Source organism: Pelodiscus sinensis, chromosome 23 (genome assembly GCF_052426305.1).
Source record: "Pelodiscus sinensis isolate ZL-2025 chromosome 23, ASM5242630v1, whole genome shotgun sequence".
NCBI lineage: Eukaryota > Metazoa > Chordata > Testudines > Trionychidae > Pelodiscus > Pelodiscus sinensis.
Genome location: NC_143074.1, coordinates 3913630 through 3928864, shown reverse-complemented (window position 1 = coordinate 3928864; position 15235 = coordinate 3913630). Strand labels below are relative to the sequence as shown.

Here is a 15235-nt window from a genome sequence, read left to right as displayed (position 1 = left end):
GAGCAGGGTTCGGGTGCTACTATTCGGGTTTTTTTGGAAGGGGGTTGCTTTTTGGGTTTGAGTTGGTTTTTTGGTTGGTTGGTTGGTTTTTTTTGTTTTGTTGGTTTGTAGCAGAATAATTCTCTTGCTATAACTATGCTGGGAAGTTTCCCTAAAAGTTGGAGGAGGAAATAAATATTGGAATTAAAAGAGACCCTCAAACAAGCTTTTGTAAAGCAAGACTCTCTCACACACAGGGCTCCTGTTCATTTATATTTGTCTGGATTCTCTGCTAGGTCACAGTCCCTACCTGTGACATCAGATGTTTGACTCTAGGGCAGTGTTTCCCAAACGAAGTTCCGCAGAACCCCGGGGTTCCGCAAAGTGAAAATAATGCAATCTACTCACCCATGGCGAGTAGAAAATAAGAGTGCCGTGAGAAAATTCCATTACGATAACATTTTATTATTTAAAAATTATTATTATGTGATTTTTGTTTTTAAATATGTGCAATTAAACTAAATCTTGATCTCATGGCCTTGTTTTGCATTTGTTTATTATTATCCTTACTTATTTACAGTCTATTTTTTCAGCTCCATATATTAGACTGTTATTAGGGGTTCCGCAAAATTATTTCGAGTTTAAAAGGGTTCCGTAGCCAAATAAAATTGGGAAACACTGGTTTAGGGCACAGGCAACGTGAGTATCCCACTGCAGACTAAAGATTCCAAAAGATAGTGCCTAAGCCATCTAATTAAACACTCCAACACTTACGGGGTGGGTAAGTCAGCATCTATGCCTCACATTGTCACTGTGTGGGGAGGCGGCAACATGGTCACACAGAATGTGTCTGCTGCATCCTTTTCCCCTGCACACCATGGGCTCAATTGTGCCAGTTAAGCAGCACTTTAAGGAGGATTGTTCATGCCCTTAAAGTAGTTTGCTGGGCCGGGCAAAGTAAATCAGCAACTTGCAGGAACCTGGTCCATGTTTGGGGGTTCTCCAGCAGTATTAGTTTGGGGGTTCTTCAGCAGTATTAGGCTGCCACAGAGGGACTCCTGGATTAGCACTTGGATACAGTAACCAGAACTCCCACATGGGGGCATGGATAGACTGTGACCACTTACCAGTCCACAGAATGGAAAAGCAGTTATGCTTGTCTCTAGGGTGGATTTTGTCCCTCCCCCATCCCCAGCGGCTTTCCCGGCACAAAGCCCAATTAATTGTGGTTTGTGTGGTATGTAAAAGAAAGGGGGAAGATGGGAGAGATGAACTGCAGCCAGTACCCCTTCAGAACCTATGTCTCATAGGAAAGGATCAGTGCTGCAAAGCTCTGGTACATTTCACAGCCATCAGGAAGAATCCTTTGACACCTAGCTCCCTCCAGAAACTGGCTTGCTTCCTCCATTGCCTGCTGGTTTGTTACTGCAGGTTTTACTGAAAGAGTGATGCCACCACCAGATGCCTTATATGTATCAAAAAGACACACTGATTGACTTTTCAGCCTTCTGACTTAACAACCTGGTTTATCATTGTAGGGTTGCTCATGAGAACTAGGCTACTGATGCCAATTTCTAAATTTAAAAAAAATGGAAATTGCACTGATGCTTTATTTATTTTATGCCAAACCCTCAAATAGTAAGAACTGCATGGCGTTTTAAAACAGAGAAAAATCCAGATCAAATTATGGGTTTATTGACCTTAAATCATGCCCCTTTTACATCACAGCGATCACATTATCAATTGAAGGGGTGCACACGCTATAAACTCTCAGATGAGGCAGTGGCAACACAAAGCTGTTTAGTGACATAATTCTAGAATGATGCTACTGTATATAAGAAACTGTACAGACTTTTCATCCAGATGCCCATTTTTTAATACAATGGAATCTGAAAATCAAGGCAAAAATCCAAAATAAGGACACAACGTGTTGTTTTTTAAATGGGCCTCTTTTACCATGATCACCCTCATTTCTCTAGTTAAAAAAGGAAATAATAAATAAAACTATCACTGAATTCTGGAAAATGTAACATCCAAAGTAAACAGTCCCCAAAATGCTATGCAACAAATCCACCCAGCCCTACTCTTTTCTCCATGTCATACATTATGAATGTATCCCAAGGCAGCGCTGTTTATAAGCTGCATTTCATGGTTCTCTTTGCCTACCCCTACTTCGACACTCCACACGATGAAGTGTTGCTTAATTGTGCTGCATTAAAAAGAGAAAGTCTTGGAGGGAATTTAAAAAATAAAATCAACTGACTTTGCAATTTGTGGCCTTACCTGGTTCAAAAATAACACATGAAAAGGTAATATATCCAACAGCAGCAGCATGCAAGCAAAAAACAGCACCCTAGAAATACCACCTTACACGGCACAAATGAAAAGTGCAAAGGTTCCATGCCATAAGAACTAGCCTGGCCTTCAGCAGAACAGATAAAATATCAGAGACACAAACTACTGATATGTGCTGCTAAGCCATGTAAGTTTAGAGAAGCATTTCCTCTAAGACAGTCTTTAGGAAACCCCAAAGGACTGAAGAATCAGCAGCAAAAACCTCTTAAATAAAGCTTGACATGATCCATACCTCTATTTGGCTGTGCTGGCTTTTAAGATTTTCATCAAGGATTTCAGAGGCCTACACTGGTCTGTCCATGAGTTCCAACCCCACGGTAGGTGCTGAGGAGCATGCTCAGTGAGAGCTTTCTTACAATGCTCCACAGCTTCATGCAGCTCATGGCCCTGCAGTTGTGCTAGCCAGCAGAAGAGGAAGTGAGTGGAAGCAAGGTGCAGGAGATACTGTGTTACTCTTTGGGTGTTGCAGGGGGAAAGGAAGCAAATATTTCCCTTCCAAATGAAAAGCTGGGACAGTTTTAAGCGCTCCAGATCATGTCTCGGACTAAACTAAGAGATTAATCATTAAGTGATTAAAATGTGCAAACATTTTGCTTGGTGTTCCGACTGCCGCATTGAATATTTCAAAGAACATCCAAGCCAATATTATTGCTTAATTTAACATAACTGGATCTCAGCTATATTTCCAACAAATTAAACCACAGGAATAGCCACATGTTTTAATGAGGATTTGGCACTATTCAAAGTCAAGCAGATTTTAGCAATATTTGTAGGCCATACATTCAAAAAAAGGGATGGGGGGAAGGACACACCCAATGGGAACATATCTGCATTCCCTACATTAGATCCTTTTTTATTTTTAAGTGTAAATTAACCCCCCTAAATATGTTGTGCTATTATAACTCCAGAAACATCTGGACAATTTTCTTTGGCTTGTAAAAGACTTTAGCCAGCTTTTTCTGAGACTCAATCCATGTTGTTCACACAGAAAAGGATTCTTTTACATTTGCATGCTTCAATCAGATTCCGTAGTTTCTATGCCAACATGCATTAGTAATTCTTTAAAAAGAGCATTGGGGGGAAGAGACTGAAACATGTTAAAGTGTTTGGTTTTTTTCCTGTCCAGGGCATCCATTTCCCATTTTCTCTGAGCCTCGGTAGCCTGAAAAAGGTCACAAAGCCATGATCTTAGCCATCTGAACACTTCCACCTGCTCTAATGTGCAGTGGCAACTCGGAAAGAGGAAAAGAAAGTTCGTTCATTCAGTCTGGGTTTTTCAAAAAAAAATATATTCCAACTCTCAGTCTTGGGTTTTCAGAACAGCAAAAAAACTAAACCAGTTGAATCTTGATGAGACAGCTCTGTGTTAAGAATGATTGTGGCCACAATCCTACAATTTGAACCATGTGAGTAGACCGAAGAACCAACCGTGCCTTTGCAGGTCCCCCTGTCCAGATCAGACTGCAGAACTGGGACTGCAGCATGTTCTCAAACCCAAAGTAAAAGTACTGAGAGGCAAACAGCAGTTGAAATATTACTGGAAAACAAAGTAGTTTGTTTAACAATCCCACCACACCCTGCAAACAACTGGTCAGAACTATGCAGAACTGTAAAGTCGAAGGTGCAGCTGTCATGGAGACAAAGAAACCCACAATCCGGGAAAAAACAGATTACGAAAATCATGGAGATACATTTCACCACACTCGAGGGAGAAAAAACTCTTTGAGTGTACTATCACAGTGGTTTTCTGTTTCGCCTAAAATTCATGCATAGGGTGTGGTTATACCTTTGGATCTATTCTTATAACCCAGAGATGCTAAGGGCGCATTAAGAAGGTACCCACTGGAAAAATACACGGGCTAGATGGCTAAGCCTGAAAGAGAGTCGAAATGGGCCTCTCTTACAAATACGCAAAAATGACATGACTGTTTCTTAACAAGGAATCTCTTCTTGCTCACTAAGGCTATGTCTAAAACGGCACTTTCGTCACCAAAACTTTTGTGACTCTGGGGTGTGAAAAAACACACCTCGAACAACAAAAGCTGTAGTGAGCAAAGCACCAGTGTAGACAGTGCTTCGTCAGCAGGGGCCACGCTCCTGGCATTGAAGTTACCACCCTCGTTAGCAGTGGTTTTATTTGGTTGCTAGAACTCTCTACTGGTGATAAAGAGCAGCCATGCAGTGCACCTTACCATGCATGGCTGCAACGGCACAGCCACGCCATTGCAAGGTGTGCAATGTAGCCACAGCCTTAGAAAAGAAGCTACATGCACAGCCCTGGCAAGATTCTCTGTCTACCGAGATGCCTGCTCATTTTCACACCTTCGGGGCCTGGGAGGAGAAAGAGCAGAATGCAGTTTGGTGATCCACTTCAAGTACCTGAGTAGTTAGGGATGGAAGAGATCTACTGGATCCTCAAATCCATCCTCTCCGCATGAGCAGAGCATAGTCCCCTCACACAGGAGGTGTCAGACTCTAACCCCCTGCTATGGTCAGTCCGAGCCTGTGACCAAGAGGAGGTATCCTTGGATACCCAGCAGTAATGTACACCTCGAAATTTGGGTCCCTCAAAATTTGGATGGCAGGGGAGCTAGAAATAATGACTATAGGATAAATGATAGTGTAGAACCCCATTGGCTTTGTAGAGCTGTATGCCTATCAATCCCTACACAGCTTGGTCATTTATATCATGACCCCTTCCTTGTATGCCAGCCCCACTATGTTTTTTGATCCTTCCTATGCTGATGAAAGAAATATGCCTCAGAAGCAAGTTTATTTCTTTGACAGGTATGCACGCCTCACCCCAGAAAAATAAGCAATGCTGCCCACTGAGGAGCCCATCCTAGCCTCACTCGGGACGAAGAATGGGCAGCTGTGTTACAGATCCTGCAGTATTCGGGTTTGAGGATAACACGTCATAGATTCCAGGATGAGTTCGGGAACAGACAAAGGAGAAAGCGAACATGCGGCGGTAAGACATCTACATAGATTGTCAAGTCAAGCATGTTAATTTTAAACATCTTAACCTGTCAACAGCCAAGGGAAGAGCATTGTACAAGTCCAGCAGTTGACTGGTGTAACCTGCACGTATGTGGCCTGTATCTTTTAATAGGACACGATAGCAAAAAGGAGAGGCACAATTATTCCACCTCTGAGGCAACTGATCTCTACCCAAAGATGGAGTGAAAGGTCCAAACCAGGCAGAGGCACTGCTGGATCTGTCAGGAGGCAGGCCCGGGCTATGTCTGAAGGTTGGTTTTGCTACTCAGTTCACCACCTGGAAGTGAGCCGGAGGTTCTTGAGGGGAACTCTCCAAGGATGCCTGGACCTGAGCCAGCAGCTCAGTAAAACAAACACATTTTTAAACCAGGATAGATGTGGCACTCTGGGAAACAAATTCTGCAAGGTGACTTGCTGCCTGATGTCCGGAGAGATGATATGGGACAGAATTGGCAGCCAAACTAGGTTGGTCAGTCTCTTGGTGCCTGTTACTATATACAGTAAATGGTTTCATTCAACTGACTATCTATGGGTCCTGTGTGAAAAACGCTGAGTCATACCATGGAGCAATATTCTGTTGCTGAATAGCAGAAAGCCAGCCCAGAATGTCTTAGTGTCTCCACACTGGCTCCAGGGGTAGGACCAGCTAGTTTGCTGATCAGGTTGTTTCTTGTCAATTTTCCGCAAGGTTTTGGTAAGGTGTTCCTTGCAAGTCAAAGTACAGCCCTGTGTAACACCCAGGTATACAAGCTTTGGTTCATGGTCCACCGTTTCTCCTTTAGAACGATGTGAAGGTACCAAGGGGTGTAATGCAGGAACATTCCTGTTGTATGCCCCGTGAATATCTTGCTGCATCAGTTGCAACAAAGCTGAAACTAACAGTCCAAATCCTTCAGTGATCTCTACGTCTTAAAATATAGCTGAGGAGTTAAACTGGGGTGCAGGGTACAGAGTCTGAGCTCTGTTAAACAACCATAAATCTACAATTTAAGCACACAAGGCCCAATTCTCTTTGTGTGTGTAACACACTGCATCCTAGTCTGGTACCATTTTACATATGCTTACACAAGATGCGGTGCATCAGCTCAACAGGCCCTTGACTTGAGTGGATTACTCCAGATTTACACTGGTGGAACAAAGGTCAGAGTCCAACTCAGAGAGTGCTGGTTCCACTGCATGGGAAACAGAGTAGGAGAGTGGCAGCCACTTTAAGGCAACACGAGACAGGAGTGTCACGCTGGAGTGGTGTTTCTCCATCGGACCAGTAATGGGATGCAGTTAGCTACAGCAGGTGCAGCAGTGAAGCACTACCAAAAACTTGGCAGAAAGAGAGAGGTACCCGTAAAACACTGAACCTTTGAAAAGACTAGTGAAGTCTGAAAGGGACACAAGCTTGAGTCCTGAGAAGGTCTGCAGTGCCTAGCAAACGTTGGCCTCTTCCACCCACCTTCTCTACTCTTCGTTTTGCAGATGTCAAAATGTACCAATCCATTTTAGTTAAAACAAGTTTCTGCTCTTTCAGGGTCACTGCTGTGAATCTCATAAATGTCAACATTTCACCAGGACATGATCTCCCCCGGAACACACAAGCCTTCCAACTGTCACCAACTGGGGTTTAGAGAACAAGGCATCTTTAAAACCTCCTCCCGAAGGACGGGAAGTCCTGCTTGTTCCAGGAGGAGTAGTGCTGAGAGAGGGAGAGGACAGGGCTTGTGGGGTCTATGGCTCCAGGCAAGAGTGCCTACATTGAACAGAACCTCACGTAACAAACCAGCTGAGAACCAGCCTGGAACCCAGGAGGGACAGAGCAGCTATCCAGGATGGGAGCCATAGGGAGCACCATGCCAGGAAGGAATCACCCGGGAAGGACAAACTGGAGCTGGACCCAGTATCACCAGTGCCCAGAACTGTGCAGGGCAGGAGCAGTGGGGCTTGTGACTTTGCGTTGGAAATAAGGAGGGAGGTGCTTGTTCTGGGTGCGTCTCCAGAGAGCAGCAGAAAGTGGCACCAGAGGGGTCTGTTGGGGAAAGTTTATTGGCGTTGAAAATGACCAGGAGCACCCAAGACTCACTGCTGGCCTGGAATTCTAACCTCCCAGTCTAGGCACAATGCTTAGCATCCAGCCTTTCCCACTGTGACACCCCTGGCTCCACGGGTCCTTGTGTCGGATGTTACCCCTTTTACTGCTCTCCCAAGCTTGTTTGTTTTTTCTCCATCCTTCCCTTTCCACGCACTGTACCATTCCAGGGTGGGGCAATGGAGGGGGTGAGTCCATGGGTGTCCAACAGGTCCCTGAGGTAGAAGTGCCTTTCCCTGCTGAGCATGTCTTTTCTCGACCAAAGCTGCCCTGCAGAGTGGACTCCATCTGGGCCGCTAGGGTTACACAAAAGTGTTCTTGGCAATATCCTACCAAGTCCAGATCATCTTTTTGAAGCAAAACCATGCCTGGCTTATGGACTCGGCCTCCAACCTGTGGATCAGGAGCACCTAAAATACACTGTCTGTGGTGAGATCCTCAGCTGATAACCATCAGAATGGCTCCATTTACTTCAGGGAAACTCAGCTGGTTTATCTGAGCAGGGAAACTGGCCCCATGTTTAACTAAGGGACTGATCCTGAAACAGTGAGGTCAGTGGGAACTTTCCTATTGAATTCCAGGGGAGCAGACTGTGTCCCAGCCCTGAGGAACTCACAGTTTCAACGTTTTCCTCAATGCCCATTCATTGCCAAGCACATCAACAGTGCTCAGCAAATCATCATCATAAGCAGCCAAAAAACCCCAGACAGAATTGGACGGCTTTATGCCGCAGCAATCCCTTGAGAACTTCAGAATGGGAAGGAGAGTTCTGTTGGGCTATCTAGGCCAATTCTAAATCACTCTTTGGCAAGTGGAACACTAATAGGAACCTCGCTAAAGTTTTATGGTGTTTAATTAAATATAAAATAAATAAAAATAAAAGGCCTATGCTCAATGAAGGGGGTAGGGATTTGTTCTCCCATACGTGGTGGGAGGGCTAAACTGTGCATGGAAATAGAAGAGGTTCTCACCTGTGGGTTGGGCTGATGGCTCTGTTCCTGGGCACTTGATCCTTTATGGCATTATTGTAGCAGCCTAGTGAAACAGTTACTATGAGCTGGACTAAGTGCTACATGAAAATCATGGAAATTAACTAACTCCTACTCTGCTCCTTATTATGATGGATTTCTTGCTTCCAGTTTTTTTTGGGACAGCCTCACAAAAACAGGAGGTGGAAACACACAGGACAGATAAGAGGGATTTACTGCAAGGTGGCTGCTTGGTACTCTTCTGTGCTGGAGTTGCTAACACTGTCCTTGCTGCTTCACAATCATGGAGCGAGCTGAGGAGGGAGGTTTCAGCCCCTGGTGCAAGTGAGCATTTCCACTTATACCACGTCTCAACTCAGCCCTGTATGTGTAATGCTGGTGAGGAAAGTGAATGAGTTTGGACAAACAACCCCTCTTTATTCTTTTCTCCTGCCCTAATACCGTCATGCCTGGGGCCCTGATAGTATTCGCAGTATTAAGCTTTTTGGTATTTCCGACAGCTCAGCACAATTCTAAGTGTGCAGGAACCACCACCCGTGTATGTGGGTTCACGTTCTGACTGGAATACAAACGAAAGTATTCCTGGCAAGTACAGCGGACATCGCAGGCCGGAGCACTTAGCATTCATGGGTGGCTGGTGGCTGATCATATCTGCCACAAGAAGCCTAGTTTGCTATTTAGTAGCCAAGCTGTGGGTTCAGCCCATGCATCATTCTGTTCTGTGTTGAATTTAATCTGGTGGCAGAGGCAGGAAGAAATCTAGATGCAGCAGTTTGGGCTGGGGTATGTAAGTGGCAAAAGGGAAGCGCTGAATCTCCTCACAGTTGCACCTGTTTGAACCTGGAGTTAATGTCACTGGAGGTACACTGGTGCCAATGTCAGGGTAAAAGCATTCTTATACACGGAGATCAAAATTTAGCAGCTGGATCAAAGACAATATGATTGAGTTCTCATCTTCACCACATACAGACACTGACCTATATCTCTCTGCAGTAGCTACTCTCCTCACTAAATATTATGACATTGCTTTGATCTTTGCCAAGAAGCTATACAGCTTTGTGCTGTAGTAACCAGGTAATGTTCCCTGTGCAGACAAGAAATCGTGTTATATTTAACTGTCTGAAGAGGCAGGTCTGATACACAGTAAAAGTCTCATGTCCTATCACAGCTCACTGAAATAGATCTTTAACTGCTTTCACGAAGTTTAATGCACTTGAAACCCAATTAGCAGGCAGACAAGAAAACACAGTGAGAAACAATGACAATGCTCCACATTTCAAAAAATATATATCATTTGTGTTTAACACTGTATAATTTTAGGGCTTCAATTCCAGCCAATCCATATTGCCACCAAAATCCTAGATAAGTCACACTATCTATCACAACAAGTTTGACCCCATTTTTAATATGTAGAGAAAGGACTTTATAATCCTACAGAACACTGTGCAAATGGTACACTCTGTGGAAACTTGAATATTAGCCTATTCAAAGCCAAACCCTCTCTCATAGCAGCTCAGTGATTTTAAACACTCAGCCATCTTTTCAGCCCAGGTTTTAAACACTTTGCCTAGCAACTCTGTCTGAAGGGTAAATCACTCCAGAAATAGGCAGACAATTAATTCTCTTTTATTCTGGGAGAGAGGATTATTTGAATAAATAAAATAATCAGCTTAGCCAAGAGCACAACTGACAATTTCGAAAACCAGGGGACTTTCTTATTTTTCCTTCCTATTCAAGGTGTTCTTGGACAACATCTGGGAGGCAACTACAGAATGTCTGGAGGTAAATAACTTGGGTGAGCTCATCCATGCCACTCCCCATATGTAATCAGCTTGAGGAACATTTAAGAGATTTAGGGAGGTGATTAGTCGACTACCTGATAAGCATAAATCCCTACCAGATTAATCGCTTCCCCCCTTACTGCCTCTGTACCAGAGGCACCAAGAGGGGGTGGGGGGAGCAGAAGCCAGTGCTGGGGGGAGCCAGATTAAAAGCTAGTTCCTCTCAGAACCATCTCCGCAGCGCCTCCCTTATTGACTAATCGAGTAGTCGTGGAAATTCCATCAACTACTTGATTAGCTGATTAATTGAAATTTGACATCCCTAAAGAGATTATTGTCATTTCAGACACTATTATTACCAATTTTAGCTGCTCTTTAGAAAGTAAAGAACAATGTAGAAATTAAGGGACAAACTTATCTCCTTTGCTCTGGTGTAAATCTGGAGTAACTCCACCTGAAGTCACTGCAGTTTGACTGGATTTCCATCAGTTTAAGAGAAGATTGGAATCTGTACTTAAATTAAGTGCAGGAGGAAAGTTACTAGGACAATGGTTTGGAGCTGCATGCACAGAAGAAGGGTGTTGCTTTCAGTTTCATTTGCTTACTCTTTTTTGTTTTTTTAACTATTTGAGAGATATTTGGTGCTCCGTTTTGTGGTTAATCTAGTTATTGGGATGTCTGAAACCCCTTGTGACCTTCAAACACAGATCTACTAAATATTTGGCATTTATTTCCCAATCGCCAAGAATAGAGGAAGGAAAGGGGGAAATAGATCACCAGTGTTGGACACACAACACTGATAAAGTCCAGGTTATAAACCGTTTGGGTTATATATGACAAACAGTTTGGAAACTTTGTTTCAAGGCTGCTACGGCCTAACCAGGAAACCAAGATGCTGAGATAACGATTGATGGACCCAAGGATTCCTGACAACACTAAGGATTGCAGAAGTACTGAGAAATCAAATGATCTGGAAAATAAAATGAGATTAAGATATATCAAGTTAGTGAGGGCTCCTCAAGGCGCAGAGGCGAGTAAAGCAGACTTTTAGTTTGCAATGAATATGAAGGAGGTTAGGGACGGATAATTTCTAGACGCTCATAATGTGTCATAGTGAAATGTATCCCCAGGCAAGCCAATTAAGTAACACCTGTGCTGTTTGTGGGGCAAGAGCTGTTCTTGCATTAAGGGGCTTGCACATCAAAGTTGGTAGATAAATCTGAGCCTGGTTTCAGGATTCCAATACTGTCCTCCTTCGGTATCATGATTCATAACACCAGAGTGAAAAACATGGCCCAGGGGTTACCCTCCTGCTTTCTCCAAAGGATTCACTGTAAAATCCAGAAATCTGCCTCTCCCCTTCCCCATAAAGCTGATGCAGAGTTTCTGGAGAAGGCAGACTGGAAAGTCAGATCTGTAACTTTTCTATGGAGAACTTCACTTTCTTTCCCCGCCCGCCCTTTGGCAGCAATAGGTCGGGGACCAGCCAATGCTCTAAGAATGATTCGTTATGCACTTCCTTCTCTTCACCAGCCACTCTGTTATGTCTGCTGCTCCAGTACAGGCAGTCCCTGACTTACGCGGATCCAACTTATGTCGGATCCGCACTTACGAACGGGGCTTTCTCACCCCGGAGCTCGCAGGCAGCGATCCGCCGGCAAAGCCTCAACCTCCGGCAAAGCCTCAGAGACGCGGGACCCCGCCGCCGTTGCGGCTTCGCCCCCGGTGTCCCTGGTCTGCTGAGACGGTCCCCAGCAGACCAGAGACACCGGGAGCGAAGCTGCAGCCGTGGCGGGGTCCGGCGCCTCTGAGGCTTTGCCAGAGCAAAGCCTCAGAGGCGCGGCACCCCGCTGCCGCTGTGGCTTTGCTCCCCGTGTCCCTGGTCTGCTGGGGGGGGGGGGGGCAGCTAGTGTCAGAAGCGGCTGAACCAGGACGCCTGGGGCAGAGCAGCTGGGGCGCTGCCGGTTGGTCCCGCAGCGCCGCTCTGGGCACTACTGGACCAACCCGGCAGCACCCCAGCTGCTCTGCCCCAGGCGTCCTGATTCAGCCGCTGCTGGTCAGTTTCAGCAGCGGCTGAATCAGGACGCCTGGGGCAGAGCAGCTGGGGTGCTGCTGGGTTGGTCCAGTAGCGCCAAGGAGCGGTGCTACTGGAGCAACCCAGGAGCACCCCAGCTGCTCTGCCCCAGGCATCCCCAAGTCAGCCACTGCTGAAACTGACCAGCGCTGACTACAGGAAGCCCGAGGCAGAGTTGCTCTGCCCCAGGCTTCCTGGAATCAGCCGCTGATCAGTTTCAGCAGCAGCTGACTTGGGGACGCTTGGGGTTCTTAAGTTGAATCTGTATGTAAGTCAGAACTGGCGGTCAGTTTCAGCAGCGGCTGAATCTGGACGCCAGTTCCGACTTACATACAGATTCAACTTAAGAACAAACCTACAGTCCCTATCTTGTACGTAACCCAGGGACTGCCTGTACTACCTTAAACACCTGACTGTTCCTGCCTCTAGTCTACATCTTACCCATTTATCCCTTCCTGGGTCTTTTCTGTCTCCCCTACTTTATCCTTTGCTGTTTTATTTATTGTTCCCCTGTTAGTTGCCACACCCATCTCTAAAGGGCACTTTCTCCCCCTTTCCTTTCACCAACATCATTATTCAGCGATACTGTATGGACAATAAACACATTTCATTCCCCTGCAGCACCTTTCACCCAGGAACCCCAAGTGACTTTACCCATGCTCATTAATTAATTAGGCCTTGTCTTCCTTGTTTTGCAGATGTGTAAAAGGCTCTCTGTCCCTGAGAGAGAGCCCCGAAACCAGGGATTCTCAACCAGAGGTCCAGGCCCTGCTGGGGGGCCACAAGCAGGTTTCAGAGGGTCCACCAAGCAGGGCCAGTGTTAGACTTGCTGAGGCCCCATGGCATGAATCTTAAGCCTGAGGCCCTCAGTGCTGCCATCCAGGGCAGAAGCTGGGCTGAGTAAAGTAGCTTTGCAGGGGCTCCTGTTACACAGGTCCCCACCCAATTGCCCTTCCTGCTATCTTCTCACAGCAGCCCTGGCTTTTACATGCAGAAAACCAGTTATTGTGGCACAGGAGGGCATGGCGTTTTTATAGCATGTTGGGGAGAGGGGGCGTCAGAAAGAAAAGGTTGAGAACCCCTGCCCTAAACTACTTGCCCTTTATACCAGCCCTGAGAAGTCCAGGCGAGGGTCCTCTTTCCAGCCAGTGTACCCCACCCACTGTTCTGTCCCCTCCTGGTGGCATCTCACCAGGAGGTTGAGCATTTTCCTGGGCAGAGCTCCCATGACTGGTTAGGATACAGTTCAATTTTTCTTGCTCATGCACTACAGGTCATTGCAGAACACTCCATAGAGCTCCTGCATGCTCTGGGAAGGCGGGGACCTGACTCAGGCAGGACAGCCATACGGAATGAGCAGCACAAGTGAAAGAGTAGGTCGGACTCTGATCCCGCCCCCAGCCCCGTGGTGGAGGGAGCGGCCCTTAGCAACGTTGCCAGAATGGAGGGACTGCTGCAGTAAGGGGCCCTCTGAGGGCTCTGAAAAGCTGAATGCTGTCTTTGAATTGGACTCCAAAAGGGCCAGCAAGCCAGGACAAGTGTCTGAGCAGAGGGGGGAAAGGATTCCATTTCTAGTGCAAGACACAACAAGGCACAAGCACAGACAAACTCTTTAAAGAAAACCCTTAAATAGGTTCCCAGCAAAAAGAGGATTCAGCTTAAGCCCTATGTCTGGCTTTCAGGTCGTTACCAATCAGATAACGAGCGGCTGAAGGAATTAAGATACTGAAGCAAAGGCCCCTAACAGTCACTATTTGGCTAGTAATGACTGAGGAGTATGTGCCATATACCCTACTTGGTGAGTTACTTTTCCCTTTGGATCACTGCGACAGCCCTACGGCATTTCTGAGAACTGGTCTCAAGTGTCTGAAAGCTTAGTCAGTTCCACTTTATTTCTTATGAACTACTTTTAACTAGCTGATTCTGCCACAGAGCTAGGTATCTACTAGTCAGCAAGGCCCAATTCTACTTTCAATTCCTCTGCTGCATTAAACACAGGTGCACTAGTCAAACAACAAGCAGAAACTGGCCCTGAAGCTGGGATTTGCAAAGAAGCCGAAGGAAGTTGGGTACCAGTCAATGGCTTTTGGCACCTCGCTTCCTGGGGTGGAGTGTACAATGGAGTCTAGGTGTCTTGGAAAAGACATCAAGGCCTGCTCTTCCAACGTCCCAGCACTGAACCAGGAATAGTTCAGCTTCACCTATGAGAGCAAAGATGGTCGCACTAATATCAACAAGCTGAGGGTAATTAAATCACTGTGTTCTCCTACCTTGCTCAGATGGGCTATGTCTAGACTGCAGGCTTCTTTCGAAAGAGGCTCTTTCAAAAGCATCTTTCGAAAGAGCCTCTTTCGAAAGATCACGTCTAGACTGCAGGCGGATCTTTCGAAAGAGAAATCCGCTTTTTCGAAAGAGAGCACCCAGCGAGTCTGGATGCTCTCTTTCGAAGACGGCCTATTTACATTGAAGAACGCCTTCTTTTGAAAGAGGAACTTTCGAAAGAAGGCGTTCTTCCTCGTAAATTGAGGTTTACCGCCATCGAAAGAAAAGCCGCGTTCTTTCGAAATAATTTCGAAAGAACGCGGCTTGAGTCTGGACGCAGGGGAAGTTTTTTCGGGAAAAGGCTACTTTTCCCGAAAAAACCCCTGAGTCTGGACACGGCCATGAGGTCCAGACAACCTGGTGGCTAACCTGCCTATGGCAATCAGTCTAACCCAGCTCTCCCAGCAGCAGAGCTCCATGGGGGAGGGAGAGGAGGGAGGAGAAAGAGAAGTCCAGCTCAACCAGCTTAGCACCTATTAAAATCTATGCTAACTTGTCTACACTAGATTTTCAGAACATGTTAGTTACCTTTGAAACTCAGTCCAGACCGGGAGTGAAAATAACTTAAGTGTCTTACAGGTACTGTCGTATTGCACCCCCCGCACAGCCTGCTGGATTCATCCTCTGCCCCTTCCCTGAACAGCTGGGAGTGAGGAAG

At 46.0% G+C, this 15235-nt stretch overlaps 1 protein-coding gene across 8 annotated transcripts in view; it reads right to left on the bottom strand.

Annotated features, from left to right (window-relative positions):
• The window catches only part of EHMT1 (euchromatic histone lysine methyltransferase 1), a 178925-nt gene that overhangs the window by 129741 nt on the left and 33949 nt on the right, over positions 1 to 15235 (bottom strand). The window contains exon 1 of one of the 8 annotated variants that reach the window (XM_006137165.4): positions 2567 to 2664. The exons of the other annotated variants lie outside the window; for them this stretch is intronic. The gene's annotated coding sequence lies outside the window, so the exon portion shown is untranslated. Of the gene's footprint in view, positions 1 to 2566; positions 2665 to 15235 lie in introns of those variants that run through there. 8 annotated transcript variants of the gene reach the window in all.